Genomic DNA, 25299 nt, shown 5'->3' with positions numbered 1-25299 from the left:
TTAAACACACAGGGACACAATCATGCCAAATATATAAAATAAAAGGATTACAATGTAAAAGATTATTATTAAGTCCTGGCAGAAAGCGATGCATAAGGATTTTTTTTTTTTTATCATTTTTGATTTAGGGATGCAAAAAAAAAAAAACTGTTTTATATGGTCCCTGAAGTTTATACTACAACAGAGAGTAAAGTCCAGGGTTGTAGGACCATGCGGTGAGATGCTTATTGTAGCGTGATATGTATGTGTTATGAGAAATTGCCCATTCTGACAATAGATGATAAGCCTGTGCAAGGCAAGCTGCATTGTGACTTTAAACTTCTGTCAACCCCATGGTCTGTTGTGTAATAGGTTTATCTCAGGAACAAACCAGGCCACCAATAAACTATAAGAAATCAGACATTATCCTGCCAGCTGTAAATGTTTACATGAGCTGTGGCTGCGAGTGTTTGTATGGTCCTGCGGCTGCTAAACTGCTGTTGCTAAAGCTTTAGAGAAATCTTTTTTTTTTTTTTTTTTTTTTTTTATCAGCCAAACCAAAGACCAACATGTAAAAATATGCATTAACCCTCTGGGGTCTGAGGTGTTTTCTGGGCCCTGGAGGTGTTCTGACATGCTCTGACATTTGTGCTTATTTCTGTGATTACACTGTATTCAGCACAAACTCTGCTACAATAATGTAACACAGGTTAAATAAAGTTAATATTTAATTTACACAATTTAGTTATATGATTTTCCCTTAATAAAAGTCGATAAGAGATTATTAAGATTAAGAATATTAAGAAAAATATGTGAATATATTCTAAAATAAATTCTCAGCGATCAACCAATGAGAGCTCTCTTGTCATTAACGTCATGAGTGTCGACGAGCATGCGCGATGACAGAAGAGACGAGCTTGATTGAGAAGAGCAGACGCAATCCCATCGTTGCGATCCATTTTATGTATCTGAGGTTAAAAATCTTTGAAAAAAGTATTGAGAAGTTGAGATATAGTTAAATTGATGCATTCTGAACAAGAAGCCGACTGAATAGAGGAATAAATCATTATTGGTGAGTCAGTATCACATAATTAATGAAAATAAAAGACGAATCCTTCATAATAGGATAGAATTACTGCTACTAAACATTAAATTAGTTGCTGTGGACTGATTATTTTCTTTAAAAATTGTATTTTGATCCGAGTGGTAACAAATGTCTAAAGTGAACCGCATGGTCATTGTACATTGCAGTTCACTGACGCCATTTAACGATCACGCACGAGGTGCGCCTGAGTGAGAGCGCATGGCCATTGCACATTGCAGTTCATCGACGCCATTTTACGATCACACACGAGGTGCGCCCGAGTGAGAGCAAAAGAAAAAAATCGATCATAAAGGTAACTTAGTTAAGCAGTTCTGTGAAGAAAAAGATATTTGTATGTACTAGTATGTAATTACTTAAGTTTGAGCGGTCATAGTGAACCGCATGGTTATTATTTGTTCATTTCAGAGTTCAGCGTCACCATTGTTGGCTACGTGTCTGTATGAAAGAGAACTAGTGATTTAGAGGTAAACGAATGTGATTATATTAGTTCGTGAAGAAATTTTAATTGTGTATTAGATGTTATTCTGGATCTTAGATGTGGAACTTATTTTGAAATGTACTTAATGAATGTTCTGGTCTGTGATCAGGCCAGGTTTTTTTCTCTCCTTTGTTTTTTTCTTTGTTTTTTCTTTTTTTTTCTTCCTTCTTGATTCGTGAAGATCTGCACGACCTCCTGTAACATCCTGTAGACTGCGAGTTTGATGGCGAGCCAACCCAGTTGTAGAAAAGAAGACATCGCGTGGTGGAGAGGAGGCCCGATATCCTTTCCTTGAGTTTCCACCGAAACCTCATTGAACGACAAATTCGATTTAAAGAACTGTTTCTTTTTTCTTTTCCTTCTTGAGGGTGTATGGTCAACTATCACCCAAAATTGAGAGACATTTAACTTTTCATGAGAGACACTTGAAATCCCTTTGAGAGAGAGATTATACTCTTTTGTGATATTCTGTCTGTTTCATTTATTTTATTTTTCCTGAATGTTGAACTGACTATGTGGGTATATATGTGAAAACACCGACAAGAGTGCACTCGAGGTGGAAATTTGCAGTCAGTTTTATTGTTTATTGTGTTTCTGTCATTTATTTTATTTTATTGACTTTCTACTTTTCGTCCAAATTAAATTTAAACAATTATATTTCTAAATTAATCTTGTGTCTGTCTGTTACTTCGTATGCTAACCCGCCGTCTCCATAGCGATCCCTAGTTCTTCTGATAGAATTCAAATATTATCTGTATTATAATAATAATAATAAAGCAGCAGAAAAAAACTACTTAATTACTAATTAATTACTGTATAATCCAAACAAGTGCTACATAAACTTTGGCGAGCCAGCCAGGAGACGGCGCTGTTGCAGAGAACTAACAGCTACACATTTGATTTTCCTTTTTTCTCTTTTGCTTTTAAGCAAGCGACGATAATGGAGATTATTGAAGCTGAAGGGATTATTATCCCAAACTCCGTAATAGTCAGTGGTTTAACAGACACTGAGAGCGATGACGAATTGTTTGATGCTCTGAAACGATACGGGTCATTTGCCAAAACCGTGCGCATCGATGACAAAGAATCCGAGTTCTACCAAAACGTAATCGTTGAGTACAACAGTAATCAAGCGTTGCAATCACTCGGACCAAAATTGCCGTTTACTCACCAGCTGTCAAGCGAACCAGGTGTTAAGTATGATGTGAGAGCGTTAGCCAGTGTGTTTACACAGCAACTTGGTAGTAGCATAACAAAATCCTACCTGGACAGATTAAAAGAAATAGCAGAACTGAGCGGAAACAACTTTGAGTCTATACTGAGTGAAATGCTGTCGCAAATGAGTGCTGACCTCCCACCAGAGCCTGCTGTTTCTGGTAGTACTGGTGACAATACCTGTGAGAAACCATATTGGGCATCTCCGGATGGGAATTTCGACCCAATTCGTAATCCACCAAGTCAGATAGATGATGTACCGTCCCAACCTACTCCTATTAATTTGATTGAACCGACCCTTCGCACGTCGTCCAAATTTCTCAACCCGCCTGAGGTCCAAAGGCTAGTAGTTGAGCATGTTGTGCGGAGCAGTGAAGTGGTTGCTCAAGGGCAGATACAGCCCAGGCTCAGAGTGTTTTCAGGAAAATGCCCTAGGCCTGGAAACGAGGTAGATTACGACATTTGGCGTTCTAGTGTCGAATTCATTTTGAAAGATCCCTCTTTGTCCGATTTGCATGCGTCTAGGCGAATACTAGACAGTCTTTTGCCGCCTGCGGCGGATGTTATAAAGCATCTGAATCCCGAATCTCCTCCTTCTGCTTACCTCCAGCTGTTGGACTCCGCTTTCGGGGCTGTGGAGGACGGGGACGAATTGTTAGCGAAATTCATGAACACGTTGCAGGATGCAGGTGAAAGGCCATCTACTTATCTGTACAGGTTACAGTCAGCTTTAAGTGCAACCGTCAAAAGAGATGGTATTGTCCCAGCAGAGGCAGATAGGCATCTCCTAAAGCAGTTTTGCAGGGGCTGCTGGGATAATGACTTGATCGCCGAACTACGACTAGAGCAAAAGCGAAACAATCCTCCTTCCTTTGCACAGCTTCTCCTTATGCTTCGTACAGAGGAGGATAGACATACTGCGAAAGCAACTCGAATGAAGCAACACCTTGGGTCTTCTAAGCAGAGAGCGTTTATGCACTCTCAGAAAGCGTGGATTTCTGCTGAGTTAGAACAAGATGAAGCTCCTAGAGTGAGTCCTCTTGAAACTGAAACGCGTGAGTTAAAGAAGCAGATTGTCAAGTTGCAGAGTCAGTTAGCTAATCTTGCAGTCCGACCAAAACATCCAAAGAGAACTCCGTCGCGAGAGGTAGTCAAAAGGCCTGCACCACCTGACCAAAGGAAGTCAGGGGCTGCTGCGAGTGTAGTTCCGGTCAATAAGAAGCCAACTGATAGACCTAGACCGTGGTACTGTTTCACATGTGGTGAGGATGGCCACATTGCATCGTCCTGTAGTTCTGAGCCAAACCCCGAGCTTGTCGCTACTAAACGTAGGCTGTTAAGGGAGAAACAGTTACAGTGGGAGTCACAGAATCCCTCCACTAGCGTAGATTTAAACTAGAGGCAGTTCCTGTCGCGGGACATACAGGAACTGAGCTTAAATCGAGTGGTCCCATTGTAAATCGTGTCTTCAAGAAATGCCAAGCTCCTAGGAAGCAGAGTGCAAACCTACCTAAGGGCTTAGTTGGTGCTAGATGTGTTGCCGAAGTCAGCATAGCTGGTAAGAAATGTCATTGTCTACTCGACACTGGATCGCAGGTCACAACTGTGCCTAAGTCTTTTTATGAACGACACCTCTCAGAGCACCCGATTAACCCTCTTGACGATATTTTGGAAGTAGAAGGCGCCAATGGGTTTTCCGTTCCGTACGAAGGCTACGTAAAGGTAGACATCACTTTCCCTGAGGAGTTTTTGGGTGCGACTATTGAAGTGGCCACGGTAGCTCTAGTCGTTCCAGATGTAAAGTCTCACACTCAGCCTTTGATCTTAATAGGTACAAACACTCTCGACATCCTCTATGAGCAGCAGTTAGTGGCAGTATCCCCGAAGCACCAGCCATCTCTATTTGGGTATAGAGTGGTTTTGAAAACTCTTGAAACGAGGCGAAAGCAGAACACGAGTGGCGTTCTGAGTCAGGTGAGATTAAGAGGCAACATACCGGAGGTCATGTCCGCTGGTCAAACTGTCGTGGTGAAAGGCTCTCTTGCGGTACCCGGTGGGATAGATAAGTGTGTAGTGGTAGAACACCCGTCTGAATCCTCTTTACCTGGTGGTGTGTTTGTGAAGCGCTGCTTACTTACTCCTTCTAGTCAATCTGTCTGGTTACCTGTGGTACTAAAAAACGAAACCGAGCACGATATAGCCATTCCCCCAAGATGCATAATAGCAGAGCTGCATGCAGTTGAGTCCGTGCTCCCCCAGCCGAGTGTTTCCCCTGTTAGTAAGCACTTGCCTACTCAGGATTCTAATTTCGCCTTGAATTTCGGTGAGTCCCCATTGCCACAAGAATGGCGGGAACGCATTTCAGCAAAACTCAGAGAAATGCCTGACGTTTTCAGCCAACACGATTTAGATTTTGGGCATACACAAAAGGTGAAACATCGTATACATCTGCACGATGAAACTCCCTTTAAACATAGGGCGCGACCTATCCATCCGCAAGATCTGGAAGCCGTCCGCAGACATCTGCGCGATCTTCTCGCAAGCAACGTTATCCGAGAGTCTGAGTCGTCTTTTTCTTCGCCTATTGTAGTGGTGCGGAAGAAAAATGGAGATGTACGGTTGTGCATAGACTATAGGAAGTTAAATCTTCAAACAGTTAAAGACGCATATGCATTACCCAATCTCGAGGAGACGTTTTCCGCTTTAACTGGATCAAAATGGTTTTCCGTTCTCGACTTGAAATCTGGGTATTACCAGATAGAGGTGGAAGAGGCAGACAAACCTAAAACCGCCTTTGTCTGCCCCCTGGGGTTTTGGGAGTTTAATCGCATGCCTCAGGGGGTCACTAACGCCCCAAGTACTTTTCAGAGATTGATGGAGAAGTGTATGGAGGATATCAATCTCAGGGAAGTACTTGTCTTCCTGGACGATCTGATCATATTTTCTGAAACTTTGGAAGAGCATGAAAGACGGCTGTTAAAAGTTCTTTCTCGGCTCAGAGAGTATGGGCTAAAACTCGCCCCTGAAAAGTGCAAGTTTTTTCAGACGTCTGTACGTTATTTAGGGCACATAGTGTCAGAGCGTGGAGTAGAGACCGATCCAGAGAAAGTACAAACCTTAAAAACCTGGCCGAGTCCCACAAACCTTAAAGAGTTAAGGTCGTTTTTGGGCTTTTCGGGGTATTACCGCCGATTTATTAAAGATTATTCTAGGGTTGTGAAACCACTCACCGACTTGACTGTAGGGTATCCGCCGACTAGGAAAGGTGGTAAACGGAGTGAGAGTAAGGGTCCATACCATAACCCTAAAGAGTCGTTCGGAAACCGTTGGACGCCGCTTTGTGAGGAAGCGTTTCGGTCTGTTATCAACAAACTAACTACTGCGCCTGTGTTGGGCTTTGCAAACCCTAAACTTACCTATTTCCTACATACAGATGCCAGCACCAAGGGTTTAGGAGCAGCCTTGTATCAGGAACAGGAAGGGAGGATGCGAGTCATTGCATATGCAAGTAGAGGGTTGTCCCGCAGTGAGTCCAATTACCCGGCGCACAAGCTTGAGTTTCTTGCCCTTAAATGGGCAGTAACTGAAAAGTTTAGAGACTATCTGTATGGTAGCCAATTCACCGTCATTACCGACAGCAACCCTCTAACGTATGTTCTAACCACGGCGAGACTAGATGCGACTAGCTACCGGTGGCTTGCTGCCCTTTCCACTTTTTCTTTTAAGTTACAGTACAGAGCAGGCAAGCTAAATGCTGATGCTGATGGTCTATCAAGGCGACCACAGGAACAGTTGCCCGAAAATCCTTTATCTCAAAAAGAGTACGAACGAATTCAACAGTTTATGCAGAATCATCTCACGGAAGCTGCAGATTCTTGTGACACCGCAAGTGAAGTAGTTCAGGCTATATGTGAGAAACATCTGGTCAGACAGCCAACGGACGTTGGGTGTGGTGCTGCGTTTGTTGAATCTCTTGCACTTTATCCTGATGCTGTACCTGATAGTTACGAACAAGAAGGTGATTTTGAGGGGTTACCTGTTGTATCTTACCTGTCAGGGAACCTCGGTGATGAGCAAAGGGCAGATCCAGTCATTCGGGAAGTAGTATCTTGCCTAGAGTCGGGAGAAAAGCCTCCACCAACAGTCAGGAGGGAACTCCCAGATCTTCCTTTTTTTCTAAGAGAGTGGAACCGTCTTGAGTTAAAAAGTGGGGTGCTTTACCGGAAACGGCAGGTAGAGGAATTAGTTACTTATCAACTCGTGCTACCTGAGAAACTGAGGCCCTCTGTATTGACCAGTTTGCATGACAGTATGGGTCATATGGGGGTGGAGAGAACTCTAGACTTGGTAAGGTCTCGGTTCTACTGGCCGAAGATGGCTGCGGAGGTAGAACAAAAGATCAGGACATGCGGTCGTTGTGTGAGGAGGAAATCATTGCCTCAAAAAGCTGCACCGTTGGTTAATATCCAAGCCACAAGACCTTTAGAGTTGGTCTGTATGGATTTTCTCTCATTAGAGCCAGACAAAAGTAACACGAGAGACATCTTGGTAATCACTGACTTCTTTACCAAATATGCTGTGGCAGTCCCCACACCCAACCAAAAGGCAAGAACGGTAGCGAAATGTCTTTGGGAAAATTTTGTTGTGCACTATGGGTTCCCCGAGCGTCTTCATAGCGATCAGGGCCGAGATTTTGAATCGCGCACCATCAAAGAGCTTTGTGAGGTGGCAGGTATTAAGAAAACCCGAACAACCCCTTATCATCCCAGGGGAAATCCTGTCGAACGTTTTAATAGGACCCTGCTCAGTATGTTGGGTACCTTAGAAGAAAAAGACAAGGTTCGTTGGAGAGATTTCGTAAAACCTTTAGCTCATGCGTACAACTGCACGAAACATGAGGTCACTGGGTTCACTCCCTACGAATTGATGTTTGGACGTCAACCCAGGTTACCCGTTGACCTTGCTTTTGGGTTGCCGTATCAAGATGGTCCACGACAGTCTCATTCGGAGTATGTCAGTCATCTAAAAAACAATCTGAAAGAAAGTTATTCGCTTGCGTCACGTGGTATGTCAAAAAGTGCAGAAAGAAACAAAGCTAGGTTTGACAAATCTGTAACTTATTGCTCTTTGGAGATTGGTGATCGAGTGTTGGTGAAGAACGTTAGGCTACGCGGGAAGCATAAGTTAGCAGACAAGTGGGAGTCTGAGGTGTATGTTGTGGTGAGTCAGGCAGCTGAATTGCCAGTTTATACTGTTCGTCCAGAGAGAAAGGACGGTCCTCTGCGTACTCTTCACAGAGATATGTTGCTCCCGTGTGGGTTTTTACTGTCTTCCGAAGTTGAACCACCCACTCTAAACGAATCCATCTCAAGACCTCGAACACGACAGAATCCTAAGGTTCCGTTAATTGATGACACTTGTCTCTCTGATTCCGAAGAAGGAAATTCGTATTGCGAGTACAGCCATACTCCAAGTATAGAGACAGCACATTTCTCTACAGTTCATGATATCTGTACGGAAAGAGAGACAGTGAACGCTGATTCTACTGATAACTCGGCCGAACAATCTTTCCCTATCGGCGACGCCTTGCAGGGCGACCAGAGTAATAATTTACTTGTTGAAGCCTTACCAGTTGATAAACCTGGTGAATACTTACCTGTCGACACACTCGATGAGCACTTACCTCTTAATGTTTCCGGCACCCTTGGACAGAGTAATTTACCTGGTCAGGGCCAAGTCGAAGCCGTAATGGGCAGTTCTGTTGATGAAGTTGAAGTAACCAGTGTTGTTGAAAGTTCAGGTGTTTGTGAAAAAGCCGAACAACAATCAGAAGATGAGATAGACACCTTACCGAGGCGTTCCGTTAGACCGAGAGGAGAACCAGAGCGACTTACTTATTTTCAGCCAGGAAACCCATTAATATATGTGGTCCAATCTTTGTTCCAAGGTCTGAATTCAGCTTTTGTTAAATCTCTTGGTGGAGATGAAACTCTGAATGTCCTTCCCTTGCTGCCTAATGGTTTACACGGTGTGGTCACCAGTCAGCCGAGCAGAACATGCAAAGGGACTTGCATGAATTTAGGAGGGGAGAATGTAACACAGGTTAAATAAAGTTAATATTTAATTTACACAATTTAGTTATATGATTTTCCCTTAATAAAAGTCGATAAGAGATTATTAAGATTAAGAATATTAAGAAAAATATGTGAATATATTCTAAAATAAATTCTCAGCGATCAACCAATGAGAGCTCTCTTGTCATTAACGTCATGAGTGTCGACGAGCATGCGCGATGACAGAAGAGACGAGCTTGATTGAGAAGAGCAGACGCAATCCCATCGTTGCGATCCATTTTATGTATCTGAGGTTAAAAATCTTTGAAAAAAGTATTGAGAAGTTGAGATATAGTTAAATTGATGCATTCTGAACAAGAAGCCGACTGAATAGAGGAATAAATCATTATTGGTGAGTCAGTATCACATAATTAATGAAAATAAAAGACGAATCCTTCATAATAGGATAGAATTACTGCTACTAAACATTAAATTAGTTGCTGTGGACTGATTATTTTCTTTAAAAATTGTATTTTGATCCGAGTGGTAACAAATGTCTAAAGTGAACCGCATGGTCATTGTACATTGCAGTTCACTGACGCCATTTAACGATCACGCACGAGGTGCGCCTGAGTGAGAGCGCATGGCCATTGCACATTGCAGTTCATCGACGCCATTTTACGATCACACACGAGGTGCGCCCGAGTGAGAGCAAAAGAAAAAAATCGATCATAAAGGTAACTTAGTTAAGCAGTTCTGTGAAGAAAAAGATATTTGTATGTACTAGTATGTAATTACTTAAGTTTGAGCGGTCATAGTGAACCGCATGGTTATTATTTGTTCATTTCAGAGTTCAGCGTCACCATTGTTGGCTACGTGTCTGTATGAAAGAGAACTAGTGATTTAGAGGTAAACGAATGTGATTATATTAGTTCGTGAAGAAATTTTAATTGTGTATTAGATGTTATTCTGGATCTTAGATGTGGAACTTATTTTGAAATGTACTTAATGAATGTTCTGGTCTGTGATCAGGCCAGGTTTTTTTCTCTCCTTTGTTTTTTTCTTTGTTTTTTCTTTTTTTTTCTTCCTTCTTGATTCGTGAAGATCTGCACGACCTCCTGTAACATCCTGTAGACTGCGAGTTTGATGGCGAGCCAACCCAGTTGTAGAAAAGAAGACATCGCGTGGTGGAGAGGAGGCCCGATATCCTTTCCTTGAGTTTCCACCGAAACCTCATTGAACGACAAATTCGATTTAAAGAACTGTTTCTTTTTTCTTTTCCTTCTTGAGGGTGTATGGTCAACTATCACCCAAAATTGAGAGACATTTAACTTTTCATGAGAGACACTTGAAATCCCTTTGAGAGAGAGATTATACTCTTTTGTGATATTCTGTCTGTTTCATTTATTTTATTTTTCCTGAATGTTGAACTGACTATGTGGGTATATATGTGAAAACACCGACAAGAGTGCACTCGAGGTGGAAATTTGCAGTCAGTTTTATTGTTTATTGTGTTTCTGTCATTTATTTTATTTTATTGACTTTCTACTTTTCGTCCAAATTAAATTTAAACAATTATATTTCTAAATTAATCTTGTGTCTGTCTGTTACTTCGTATGCTAACCCGCCGTCTCCATAGCGATCCCTAGTTCTTCTGATAGAATTCAAATATTATCTGTATTATAATAATAATAATAAAGCAGCAGAAAAAAACTACTTAATTACTAATTAATTACTGTATAATCCAAACAAGTGCTACAATAATATGTGAGCAGCATGTATGTAAAAGTTTGTAGTTTTGAGAAAATGATATTTATGCGTGGTTTGTGAAAAAACAAAAACAAAAAGGCCATAAAACCCATACTGATTATTTTTTCACAAGTCTTTTGAAAATTGTATCATGTAGCCTAAATCTTTTGCTTCAAAACTATGTGAAAATCATCCTGCCCACTCATTTACATAAAACAATATATTGATTTATAATTTGTAAGACATATTTTGTGTATGCGGGGGAGGGCTTGAATCATCATGAATATTGATGTGTTTCACACCTGGGAAGACAAAGACCCTCCCCTAATGGCCATATCAGGTGGGGCTGTGAGGGAACTAGAACATTATAACTATACATTATATGTATAACTATACATAATTAGAAAGGAACACTTCACACTACACTTGAGAAAAATATATGGATTATCATATGTTATCATATGTATGGATTAACATTCGTTATGACGTTATGAAATGAGATGAGAGTAAAAACATGTAGCCTAATGTTTGGCGCGTTGTGCTTTTCAAATGCACAGCGCGAGTGACCCAAACTCACAGAGTGTGCAGAGACCGTTTACTGAAACGATCGAGCCGCTCCTCACTATGAAACATTATATTTACCACATTAAACATTTACGTCATAGAAAACATTGGTCTAAACATAATAATATTCACCCTTATATAATATTCATAAAAACCTCCTTGTGTCGTACATGTATATTTATTTAGCATTTAAAGGTTGCCTACCAGTCTATAGTTCATATTTCAACATGTTTCCGTTGATTTCATACATTTTAGTATCTTCAAATCGTGTTCTTCTGAGGTAAATCCAAGGTAAACTCACAGCGTGTCTTCCAAACTCGATGAAAAGCAGAAGAATGAAAAAGTTTGATCCTTTGTTTTGAGGTAATGAGGCGTTTACAGGTTTGCGTTCCTTCACGTGGACGATTAGCAAGTGAATTGCTTGTGCGCGCCTGGGTGTGGTCACATTAGAGATAATGAGCAGATGCTTGAAAAACTGTACCTCTTGTTGGTTTCATATGGATTACTTAAACAGAGAATATTTGTTATTGATATGAATTATATCATTTGAAAATAGACACATCAAGCTTTCTAAAGACACATCTCTCATGTCTGTGTGGCAAGTGTTCGCTGAGTTACAGTTCATTTTCTGTCGCATTTCAGAATGCTTCACACTGAGAGAGATGGCAGAACGCGCATCATGTTAATTTTGTTTATTTCACGAAAATCTCAACATTTTGTTTTCATTATGAGTGTACACAAATAAAAGTAGACATTTAACAGTTTTGAATCATATATAACACTTATATGTATGACAAAAATTTACAGAGCTATTTGAGTCTCTTTCGCACTGATAAGAAAAAAAAACGAGGCGGTCGCGACGGCTGACCCCGGGGGGTTAATATTTGAGTAATTAGTAGTTATGAAGCAGCAATTTAATACATTTAAAATATATTATAAATACTGTATATTATAAATATTATGGCTTCCACCAATCCGCCTGTGGCAGTCCCCCCACCTGCTCGTCGCCAAGGGCATCCCTCTGCGGCCTCTACCTCCGCCTCATGCCACGCAGCCCTACCCAGTCCTTGCCAGACCCTCTAAGCGTCAGGCAAAGCGGTGTTCCTGAGACGGGAAACCCAGAGATGGAGGAAACTGCTCTTTAAAAGATGGTGGACACACCGCTCCTTCCCCCCCGGAGGACGGCCGGGTGGAGAATCCTTTAATGAGTTTATTTTTTGCTCCTACAATTTCAACAAAGGAGCAATTTCTGGGTCCTAAGATGCAGCTCTGTTGACAGTGAGCAATACTATGCCTTGCCACTCTCAGCCCCCTCTTCTATCTCCAGAAGGCAGGAGTTTGCAGTTCGAGGATGCAACACCTTTTCATGTGTCTCCTGCCATTCCCTCACAGGAACCGTAGAGCTAGACAAGTGTTGCACCGCACACTCAGATCCCACTCACGATGCTCCTCACTGGTGGACTCCCCTGAGAAAGGACCTTCTTTTGCAGGGATGGGGCACCGTATGGTACCTGCCATAAGACTCAAGTGGCCAACCCCCAGCGGTAGTAGACACTATCACTTTATCACACTATCACTGCTGGCCTGTGTCCGCTCAACAGTGCGTCCTGGTGACATAGCCTCTGTTGGTAATAGACGTGATGCACTAGGAATCTTGATTCGTCAGACCAGGCCACTTTCTTCCAATCATCCATGGTCCAATCTCAATGATCTTGGGCCCATTTCATGTGTTGTTTGGCGATGTCGTGCAGTTAGCATGGAGACCCGGCTGGGTCATCGGAAGGCTGCGATGAACTGTGTGCTGTGACACATTGCCCTTGTCACCACTGTTGTAGCTGCTGGTGATTTGTCGCACTGTGGAACAATGTGCAACAGTTTCCGCTCCCCTCTGGGATCAATGAGCTGTGGATGACACACGGCTAGATGACTGTTCGTTGTTTGGCCATTCGTGCACCACTTTTTTCATATGTACTCACTACAGCGGCATGTGAACAACCCACAAGGCACGTCGTTTCCGAGATCGAAGTTCAGAGGCGCCGTGCCATCACAATTTGTCCTTTCTCTGAAACAATTAAACTACATATAGCCTACATGCAGCTTAAAACAAAACATGTATGAAACGTAAATGGTCTCCATTGTATGCACGTCATACAAACATTATCATCATCATTTGAATGTGTGGTGACATGACATGACATGCAGTACAGGTATAAACACTGCTGTGACCGTTTTAACATCCACATTAAATAAAACAAGAGACAAGAGACAAATACAAGAGACCACGTGAAAAATATCCAAAAATAATATATATTTTCTTCATCTATTTAGGCTATATACAACATCTCTCATCAGCAAAAACATTGTTGTGGTTTCTATGAGTTAATGAATCTAAAATCTTAAAGTTTTTTAATGTTACATTAATTCTTTATGTAAAAATAAGAATCCATCAATACTTAAAATAAATGTTGATGTTTACATGTGGACTAAATAGCTGTTAATCAACTTTAACTGATCTCTAACTTCTTTAATTTAAGTAAACACAGAAAGGACCCGATCAACTGCACTTTCCTCTGCGTGCCATGATTTCTTATTTTGAGATTTTATTGGTGGTTGTCAAACAATAAAATGGTCTATTACCGCCACCGACTGGTATGAAGTGTGGATCAGAATGACATTTCCCCTCCCTTTTTATATCCTCTCCCACAAATTAGTTATTTTCTAAGATACTAAAAAATATAGATTTTTGAGTTTTGTAGAATATCTCCTAGTATAAATTCCATTTTTATCTTTGCTAGATTTTTTTATTTAAATCCTTCTTTCAGTCTCATATTTCTGACAATATATTTTTGACAGCACAACATGTTCCGATTCTTCTTGCCCACAAAATTCACACCTTTCCATATTATGTTCACTCATTTTGTAAAGTGTACTGTTAAAGGGACACTTCACCCATTTGCATTAAGCTTTGTATCGTTAGAAACCCAGTCATATTTTTGAATGGTCGTGCATTATTCCCTCATTTTCCCCTGAGATGGAAGAAATAAGGATTTCAGTGTTGCGGTTCCTGCTTATAATGATGTAAAAATCGTCATTTTGCGTCATTCTAAGCAGGAAGTCCCATATCTTTGTAGAGGGGTTGAGACTACAAACACTCACCCATGCAATAATTCACCATTTCGAAAGAAATACAAACGAGGAGTAATTCACTAATGAGTTCGTCAACTAACTAGAAATTTTGTGTGAAATGAATGTCAAGCTCTGGTGGTAGCTAGCCTTGTAGATGGAAGAGTGATTTCTCTAATAGGCAGATACCTCATAGGCGGTATTCTGGATTAGTGGCAGTGGCTTGCGGAGCTGTGCAATGTGGTGCATTGTGGGAGTTGTTGTCTTCCATACAAATGCGCCCTAAAGTTACTATCTGTCTTTCCTCGGTTAAGAAAGCACTATGTAGATCTGAACTACATTGATATATGTCTGCACATTGAAGTACACCTTCCTTATACTTTTTTTTCTTTTGTATCTATGTAAAATCTACAGTAGCGTCTAAAATTAACATCTCCGGTTACCTAATGTAACCTCGGTTCCCTTTCGTTGTCACTCCGAGTTACGTCGGATGACGACGAATGGGGTTTTGCTTAGAAAGCCTATCATCTTCGAGTATATAAAACGAGCCAATGGCAATGAAATGCCATGGGTCTGCGGAATTTGCATAGCGTATCTCCGCCCCACCCTGGGGGTATATAAGGAAGTCGCTGGCAACATGCAGATATGTTTTCGCTTCGGAGCCAAGTTCATTACTTCACTCCACAGCCAATTCTGAGTTATCATCTCTTTCTCTTCGAGACGAGCCTCTCTCCAAGTGTTGGTGTGACAGCGAGTTCCAGCGAGTGCACATTCCCTGCTTATCTGTGCAGTGATTTGCCAGTGTGTGTGTGTGTTCTCTCCCTGGTCGCTTCAGCATTTGCAGAGAAATCTCCTTTCTAAAAGAGCTTACACGGTGCACGTCTTTTTAAAGATGCCTCGCCCGTGTACTTCTGGTTGCGGTCTATTTGTTTCTGATTCTGATGGGCACAATCTCTGCCTTGTGTGTCTGGGTGTCGAGCACGCTAAGGCAGCGTTTGTGGATGAGTCATGTTCCCACTGCGGGAACATGCCCATCGCACGGTTACGGTCGAGACTCAATGATCTGTATAGTAGAGTCCCCTCATCCGCACCCCGATCTACGAGCTCCGCGAGAGCTGGTACTTCGGCTGGCGGCCAGGGTGACCTGAGGGTGACGGTGTGGAACCAAGCGCCGACTATTCCACGCTCCACACCCCCCTCTACCTCCGTGCAACCCGCGAGTGTTCCGAATGTGACCGCGGTACAGTCCTCTGACTTGCCGCGGGTCTCATTCGGCGCTCCAGATGAAGATTCAATGTCGATCGCTGCATCTCAAGGTGGGCAGGAGTCCTCGGGAAGTGATGGTTCGGCTGTGCTGCCACCCTCGGGTGTGCCAGCATTGCCCGAGTCAGATCCCGAGCTGACGGCCATGCTTTCCCGGGCAGCCGCAGCCATTGGACTAGAGTGGTCCCCGCCACCTGGTCCAGTGCGCTCGCGGCTGGACGATTGGTTTTTGGGTGCGGCCGCTGACCCTCGTCGGCGTCCAACCCCAATGCCTTTCTTCCCGGATGTGCATGAGGAGGTCACGAGGTCCTGGAAGGCACCCCTGTCTTCCCGTGATCGCTCGGCGACCTCCTCCGCCTTGCCTCCTCTCGATTAGGCGGCCGCCAAAGGGTACACTGGGGTTCCCCAGGTTGAACGCTCTGTTGCGATGCAACTGTGTCCTCAGAGTGCTTCTTCCCGCGGTGACCCTAAGCACCCCTCCAAGGCCTGTAGGTTCTCCTCCACGCTTGTGGCGAAGGCCTATAGAGCTGCGGGGCTGGCGGCCTCCTCACTGCATGCCATGGCGACACTCCAGGTCTACCAGGCCCAGATGTTGCGTGACATGCACGAGGGGAGGTCTGACCCAGGGCTCTTTGATGAGCTGCGTGCCGCCACCGACCTCGCTCTCCGGGCGACGAAGGTGACCGCACGCTTCCTGGGTCAGGTGATGTCCACCTGTGTGGTCCAGGAGCGACACCTGTGGCTCAACCTGGCTGATATGCGGGAGGCCGAGTGGACCCGGTTCCTCGACACCCCCATATCCCAGGCTGGCCTCTTCGGCGGAGCAGTCGAGGACTTTGCCCAGCAGTTCTCGACTGCACAGAAGCAGACTGAGGCTTTAAAACATGTCCTGCCCCGGCGGCCCGCTGCTCCGGCAGCGCAGCCGTCGGCACAGGTGCCTCAGCCTGCGCGCCGCCGAGGACGCCCTCCTACGGCTCCCGCCCCTCCCGATCGGCCCCAGCAGTCCGCTGCTCCCGGGTCGCGTCGTGGAGGAAGCCGTAGGAAGGCGTCACAGCCCCCTCCAGCCCCGCGCCCCGCTAAACGCCAGGCCAAGCGGCGCTCCTGAGGGTGGCTGCTCAGAGATGACACCCAGTTCTGTGCAGGAGACGGTAGCAGGGCCGCTCCTTCCCCCGGTGGAGGGCCGGGGGAGAATCCTTGGTTTTCCCACTCCCGCTGCTCGTCCCTCGACGGGCAGCACCCTAATGTGGTTAAAGACAGAACTGACTCACTCATCTCTGAGCACACAGAGTTCTCGGATGACAGCATGCGCCACCCACGGGCCACGCTCCTCTCATCCCCCTCTGTCGCCAGTCCCCTGCCAGAGCACGCCCCCGTGGGACCGTGCCCCCGCACAGGGCCGCTATGCCACCCTCGCCTGGGCCGGTCATTCTGCCTCGCTGCACCACCGACGGTACGTCTGTGGTTCGTATGACCCCGCTGGTACAGTTTCTGGGGGCCTGGCTAGAGCTCCCCAGGCTGTCCCGCTGGGTCGCGAGAACCATCAGGCTCGGCTACGCGATTCAGTTCGCGTGGTCTCCTCCCCGCTTCGCGGGAGTCCGCTCCACTATGGTCGGTGGCAATGCCCCTATCATGAGAGCGGAGGTCGCCACCCTACTGGCGAAGGGTGCGATCGAGACTGTCCCTCCAGCCGAAATGAGGTCCGGCTTCTACAGCCCCTACTTCATTGTACCGAAGAAATCCGGTGGATTACGACCTATCCTAGACCTGCGCGTCTTGAACCGCTCCCTTCACAGGCTGCCGTTCAAGATGCTCACGGCCAAACGCCTTTTCGAATGCGTACGGCCACAGGATTGGTTTGCAGCGATCGACCTGAAGGACGCCTACTTTCATGTCTCCATTCTTCCTCGACACAGACCGTTTCTTCGGTTTGCTTTCGAGGGGCAGGCATACCAGTACGCGGTTCTCCCCTTCGGGCTAGCCCTGTCTCCTCGCGTCTTCACGAAGGTCGTCGAGGCAGCCCTTGTTCCTCTCCGGGAACACGGGGTTCGCATCCTGAACTATCTCGACGACTGGCTGATTCTAGCTCACTCTCGAGATCAGGTTTGCGAACACAGGGACCTTGTGCTCCGGCACCTAGCTCGTCTGGGCCTTCGGGTCAACTGGGAGAAGAGCAAACTCTGCCTAGTGCAGAGGATCTCTTTTCTCGGTATGGAAATCGACTCGGTCGCCATGTCCGCGCAGCTTACGAGCGAGCGCGCGCAGTCACTGCTGACTTGTCTTCGTCAGTTCGAAGGCAAGAGTGCGGTCCCACTGAAACATTTTCAGAGGCTCCTGGGGCATATGGCATCCGCAGCCGCTGTAACGCCGCTCGGTTTGCTTCATATGAGACCGCTTCAGCTTTGGCTTCGCGATCGAGTCCCGAGGTGGGCATGGCAACACGGCACGCTCCGAGTTCCAGTGACTCCGACCTGCCGTCAGACCTTCACCCCGTGGTCGAACCTCAGTTTTCTACGGGCCGGAGTGCCCTTAGAACGAGCTTCCAGGCATGTTGTTGTGTCAACAGATGCCTCCACCACGGGCTGGGGTGCCATGTGCAATGGACATGCTGCCGCGGGCTCCTGGACAGGACCCCAGCGCCTTTGGCATGTCAATTGCCTCGAGTTGCTGGCTGTACGCCTTGCCCTGCACCGCTTTCGGGCGTTGCTCAGGGGTCAACACGTACTAGTCCGATCAGACAATACCGCCACAGTAGCGTACATCAACCGTCATGGTGGTCTACGCTCCCGCCGTATGTCGCAACTCGCCCGCCACCTCCTCTTATGGAGTCAGAAGCATCTGAGGTCGCTTCAAGCCATTTATATTCCGGGACACCTGAACCAGGCGGCCGACGAGCTGTCTCGAGTTCGGCCTCTCGCTGGAGAATGGCGACTACATCCCCAGTTGGTCCAGCTGATTTGGGATCAGTTCGGGGACGCTCAGGTAGATCTGTTTGCCTCCCACGACTCGTCCCACTGCGACCTGTTTTATTCCCTGATCGAGGGCACGCTCGGCACGGATGCACTGGCGCACAGCTGGCCGCGGGGCCTCCGCAAATATGCGTTTCCCCCAGTGAGCCTTCTTGCGCAGACCTTGCGCAAGATCAGGGAGGACGAGGAGCAGGTCATTTTGGTTGCCCCGTATTGGCACAACCGCCCCTGGTTCCCAGAACTAGTACTCCTCGCGACAGCACCTCCCTGGCCAATTCCTCTGAGGAAGGACCTGCTTTCTCAGGGACGGGGCACCCTCTGGCACCCTCGTCCCGATCTTTGGAACCTCCACGTGTGGCTCCTGGATGGGAAGAGGTAGGTTTGAGTACCCTACCACCAGCGGTGGTGGCTACCATCACATCCGCTAGAGCATCGTCCACCAGACAAGTCTATGCGTTGAAGTGGAACCTCTTCGTCAACTGGTGTTCTTCTAAACATCAAGAACCCACGAAATGCCCGATCAGTGTCGTGCTTTCCTTCCTGCAAGAAGGGTTGGAGCGAAGGCTGTCTCCCTCCACCCTGAAAGTGTATGTTGCCGCCATTGCCGCACATCACGATGCAGTTGAAGGTAAGTCTCTGGGGAAGCACGACCTGATCATCAGGTTCCTGAGAGGAGCGAGGAGACTAAATCCTCCTCGCCCTCCTCTCGTTCCCTCTTGGGACCTCTCAGTGGTTTTAACTGCCCTGCAGAGTGCTCCCTTTGAGCCTCTGCAATCAGTGGAGCTTAAGTTCCTGTCAATGAAGACAGCGCTCCTGGTTGCATTGGCCTCTATCAAGAGGGTAGGGGACCTGCAGGCTTTTTCGGTTGACGAAGCGTGCCTGGAATTCGGGCCGGCTAACTCTCACGTGGTCCTGAGACCCCGGTCTGGATATGTGCCCAAGGTTCCTACCACTCCCTTTCGAGACCAGGTAGTGAACCTGCAAGCGCTGCCCTCGGAGGAGGCAGACCCAGCCTTGGCACTGCTCTGTCCAGTACGCGCCCTCCGTGCTTACGTAGACAGAACGCAGTGTTTCAGGACCTCAGACCAGCTCTTTGTCTGTTATGGTGGGAAGCTGAAGGGAAAGGCTCTCTCCAAGCAAAGGTTGTCTCACTGGATAGTGGACGCCATTGCTTTGGCATACCAGCAGCAAGGTCGACCGTGCCCCCTTGGTGTGAAGGCTCAGTCCACTCGGAGTGTGGCCTCCTCTTGGGCTCTAGCGCATGGCGCCTCGCTAACAGACATCTGCAGAGCTGCAGGCTGGGCGACACCAAACACATTTGCGAGATTCTATAATCTCCGAGTAGAGCCAGTTTCTTCTCATGTACTCGCTTCAACTAGCCGGTACTAGATTCTGCTCAGGTGTCTTCGCTTGCTCGCCATTCCTCTCCACGGACGGGATACGAGCGATATTCTCCTCAGGTGAGCCCTGAGTCTCCTCCAGCACTGTTGACGTCAACGCCAGAGTTATGCCACCGGCAGCTCTCGCGCTTGGCTAGGTGCCTCCATGTGCATGGTTCCCCCTCTGGGCGACCCCCACATGTGTATTTCCACTGTAAGCCTCTCTGAGCATGTGTCTTTCCCTCGGCAAGCCACCTTTCCACCCCTGGGGTTGAAATATTCCACCTGCGGCTGGACACCCCAGTGTTACTCCGTATGCAGCCCTTCGGGGTCATATGTGTATTCCAAGTCCCCCCCTTCGGGTTGGGCATGATTGCATATTTCCACTGAGATATGCTTCCCAGTGTACCTTGGTATTCCTGTGTTAAGTAGGAGTCCTTCGTCCGTGCCAGTCTCACGACAGGGAGCTCAGACTTACGCAGGGCACTGGAAGACAGTCGAGAGGTGGCGTGATTACACTGGGAACCCCATTCGTCGTCATCCGACGTAACTCGGAGTGACAACGAAAGGGAACGTCTCGGTTACGTATGTAACCCTCGTTCCCTGAGTAGGGAACGGAGACGTTACGTCTCCCTGCCACTTCCGCTGTACCGCTGGAACGCCTGAGTTCAGTCTCGGCTCCTCAGCGAAGACATATCTGCATGTTGCCAGCGACTTCCTTATATACCCCCAGGGTGGGGCGGAGATACGCTATGCAAATTCCGCAGACCCATGGCATTTCATTGCCATTGGCTCGTTTTATATACTCGAAGATGATAGGCTTTCTAAGCGAAACCCCATTCGTCGCCATCCGACGTAACGTCTCCGTTCCCTACTCAGGGAACGAGGGTTACATGCGTAACCGAGACGTTCCCTTTTGAGTTCGGTTCACTTGACATTGTATCAGAGCTGACGCTATGGGGCTATCTCCTCCTTCCTTGAATATACTGAAGCCTTATGAAATCTCGCAGGCAAGAATTCGCCCGCCAATGCCGTTCAAGCGTGCAAAATAAAGGCGGGGTCCCCGCACTATAAAGCAGCGCTGGGCGCCATTGCTCCAGAATCTTTGGACTAAAGCAGAGCGCAGCTGACTCTGTGCTATGTAACACAGCAGATTATGCAGTCTCTTTCCCCCCTCTCAGGGAACCGAGGTTACGTTAGGTACCCAGAGACGTTCCCTTTCGAGTTCGGTTCACTCGACATTGTGTCAGAGCTGACGCTATGGGGATCTCACAAAATCCTGCCGTGTTAATAGCGACGGTCCAGCTCTGCTGCAAGCAAAGCCATTTACCTCAGCTAAAAGCACTTCATGCAACGGAAGATCTCAGTGGCATGGCGACTAAAAGAGCAAGTTGCACAAGCTTACTCTTCAGATGCACTGAAATAAACAGTCTTCCAGCCAGCCTGCGATAGGGATGTGTTTCGGGGCGGGCAGTCCGAGGGAGATTCTGCTGATTAATGCCCTGATTATGCACTCCGTGGAGTCCCCATTAGAGCATGTCACACCTCTGTGTATTCCAACAGGGGCTGAAGCACTTTATGGTGCTTTTATTTGGAACTCGCTGATTAAGACGGGGGGGGTTACCATCGTACTAGAGAAAGGAGTTCCGATATAGTATTATTCTGTCTTACAGCTCAGTCACTCCACACAATGGAACAGTCATAGCACAAGGTAACTAGTGATCTCAACAGACAGCGTTTTGCTGATGCTTATCATAGAAAGGCAATAAATTTGAAAGGCAACCCATATGAGCAATCATCGGAGGCAATGAATGGCAGCCGCGCCAGCATGCATAGTGGTTAGTATAAGCAATACTACGCAATACTACACACCCATATGAAATGACTTGACTATGATTGGACGATTGGTAAGCTTAAATCTGTTTGGCTAAAGAGTATGACTGACCCAGGTGGGAGGAGATAAATAAATAGAAAACATAAACAACATTCACAACAACAACAAGTCTTGTTCTCCAGTGTCAATTTCTCAAAGCATTATGAATATATACAACCAAGTTAAAAATAGTCTATCATCTTGTATAACACTGGTTGTAGAATGTAATTGCGGTTGGAAAAAAAGACTTCCTAAACCGCTCCTTGTAACAGCGTGGATTAATTAATCTTGAGCTATAGTTACTCAAAAAAGCTCAAGCTATTTCATTAAGAGGATGACAATCATGATTCATCATAAGAGAAAGTTTCCCAATCAGTTTATCCTGCACTATCTCCTCTAAGGTGTGTAACACACTCCCCACAACAGAGCCTGCCTTCTTTATAAGTTTATTTAACTTATTCTTCTCCTTTTCCAACAGTCCCCCTCCCCAACATGTGACAGAGTACAAAATCACAGATGAGACTACAGAGTCATAGAAGGTCTTAAGTAGTACATGACATACCCCAAAGGATCTCAGTCGCCTTAACAAATTAATACGACTTTGACCCTTCTTATAAATTTGCATCGTATTGTCAGACCAGTTGAGCTTGTTCTTCAAATATACACCCAGATACTTGTAAGTTGTTACAATCTCAACTTCTGACTCTCGTAGGTACCACTTGCTGAGGAAGTCAGCTAAAATCAACCACAATTTCCTTTGTCTTACTAGCATTTAGCCTGAGACCGTTTTTCTCACACCAGTCCACGAAACTTCATATATTCACTCTCGCCATGGTCCGTTATACAGTTCAGTTATCCAATTCACCACACCATGATGTACTCCAACATTTTACATCTTACTTCGTAGTAGTGAAAGCTGAATAGTATTAAATGCACTAGAGAAGTCAAAGAATGTAATTCTGACTGCTGTCCGGGGTCTCTAAATGACTCAAGGATTTATGCAAGAGGTAAATAAGTGCATCATCCACCAGTTTTAAAAGCAAACTGCAGTTTATCCTCAGCACCACACAATACTGACTTTAAATGGTTTCATACCAGTCTCTCAAAAACCTTCATTAACTGTGCTGTTAAAGCAGTTGGCCTATAGTGCGAGAACTCCATGGGATTTGTTAACTTGGGTACGGGTACTACACGCTGTTTTCAATAAAACAGGTAATTTTTCCAAACGCAAACTCAAATAAAAAAATATAATGAACCACCCTACAAATCTGATCAGCACAGGCCTTAAGGACTCTAGGATTAATACCATCCGGACCTGGAGATTTCTTCATTTTAATTCTCCTTAACCCACTTCTTACTTGTTCAACTGATATCGAAAAACCAGGAACATACTCACAAATGGGATAAAAGGATGAGCTTAGAGCTGTCTGGTGGATGTGATGAAGAACCTCATGGTAAACTACTTAGCGAAGAATGTTCAAAATCATTAGACCCAGCATCAAATCTGTTAAAAAATACATTTAAAGGGGTCATATAACGCCATTTTTGAAAAAGCTAATATGATTCTTTAGGGTGTAAATTAAAAGTTTGTAATATACTTTAATTAAAAATTCTCATTAGTATTGTAAGAAAACACTAATTTTACCTGGTCAAAAACAGCTCTGTTTTCAGCACGCCGTTTAAGTGCATGTGTCTTTAAATGATAATGAGCTTTGCTCACTCTGTTCTGTGCGTACACCGTTTCTAACACAATAACACAATAATCATAACGCGGTGTTCATTATAAACGTGGGATTATGAATTATACTGAGAACGTCGTATATAGAAAACATGCTGTAATGTACCCTGAGTGTAAACCTTAGCTGCATTCATCGTGAAGCGTGCAGCAAAGCGATTTGCAAAGATTAATATAAATATTAATATAAAGGTTAATAAAACGTTGCACTCACTTCAGATGAGAGGTGCAGCAGGAACACGAATAGTTGGTTTTCAGGAACAGCTTCTTAGCAAAACCAGCTTTACTGACCCTTGTGTGTCTGGTGTGAAATGATTTGCAAACATGAAAGTGTTGATCGTGGGGAATCCCCGCGGGGCCGCAAGGGAATCACCGCGTCAATGCTTTGGGAATATTCCATCAAAACATCAAAATGACTGCTGTGTTCCTTATTACACACAAGAACAGGACGCCACAATCGCTTAGACGCCATTCTTCTCCAGCATATCAATGCACTATGATGACAGACAGCTCGCTCACGAGGGCGGGTCTGTGTTGAAACGCTGCACTGTCAATCACAATCGTGGGAGGGGCGTCGATTTAGTGAGGTCACAAAATCGAACGGCTTGATTTCAGAGAGGGTAAAAGTTAACATATAAGATTTAAAAAAAAAAACACTTGATGGATTTTTATCATTTTATGATGGTTGTGTACAGGCACTGCCAACACACATTTCAGTAAAATCAACTTGTAAAAGTCCATGTACCATTATATGAACCCTTTAATTAATCTGCCCACGTCTGACCACCAGGGGCAGTATATCTCCTTACTTTATTCACCATGTCTGTACATCATATTTAGATCTTTCCAAACCTCTCTCACGTTCTTTTGTTGTCATTTCCTTTCCATTTTTAACTTATAACTCTCTTTCCCCTCTCTAATTTTTACTTTTAATAACCTCTGTACTCTCTTTTGCTCATTCTTCTCACCCACTAGAAAAGCCCTCTTTTTCTCGTTTAATAATACTTTTAACTCAGAGGTGACCCAAGGTTTATTATTTGAATAACATTTTATCTTTTAGGTACTGTGTTATCAACACAAACGTTTATATAATCTGTAATACACTCAGTTAAAGGGGACAAATCATGCCAAATGCACTTTTTTAGCCCTTAAATGCATTTTGTTGTATATTTGGAGTGTTTAGAAGTACAGAAAATATGAAATTATTCTCTTCAGGTGCTTCGTTGATATCTTTATATTCTGTTTCGGTCATATTTTTCAACCTGTTCCGATTTTTCTGTTATCTTTGACGTTTTTTGAACTATTACGTCACAGTATTTGCAGCGGAACTGCCAAATAAGGACATTGACTTCCGGCCCAACACTTCGAGCAATCCGCCATTTTTATTTCTCGCTGCAATTTTGTAGTCCAAGCTAAAGGATGCAGAAGTTACGAGAGGGTAAGTTAAAATGTTCGGTTGTTGGATGTAGTAACCCACACGCTTCATTACACCGTCTAATGTAGATAAACTGCCGCGCTTGTGACAAGGGCGCATGTTTAACTGAAAGAACGAGCAGAGAGAGAGACCCGGTCGCGCGCGCGCTCACTCTCTCTCTTCAGAGCCAGGCGAAAGTGTAAACAAGACTTCACCGTCTCCAAACTAGACGCTGTCTTGCTCTCTCTCCCTCGCACATATTAATCAAAATAAATCGACACGGTGGTAGAAGGTCGGAAGACCAAAGTTTCATGTGTAAATACAGTACACACCAGTGCGATACATCTATATGAAGACGTTGTTCTACAGGTTCGTCGTCTTCATTTTCATCTCGCTCCTGCTC

At 45.2% G+C, this 25299-nt stretch overlaps 1 protein-coding gene across 1 annotated transcript in view; it reads left to right on the top strand.

Annotated features, from left to right (window-relative positions):
- Positions 1 to 25299, top strand: part of LOC311284934 (sodium/glucose cotransporter 1-like) — a 54711-nt gene that overhangs the window by 15191 nt on the left and 14221 nt on the right. The window lies entirely within an intron of this gene.

Source organism: Rutilus rutilus, assembly GCF_951802725.1.
Source record: "Rutilus rutilus genome assembly, chromosome: 25".
NCBI classification, from domain to species: Eukaryota; Metazoa; Chordata; class Actinopteri; order Cypriniformes; family Leuciscidae; genus Rutilus; species Rutilus rutilus.
This window is presented reverse-complemented; position numbering and strand designations above follow the sequence as displayed.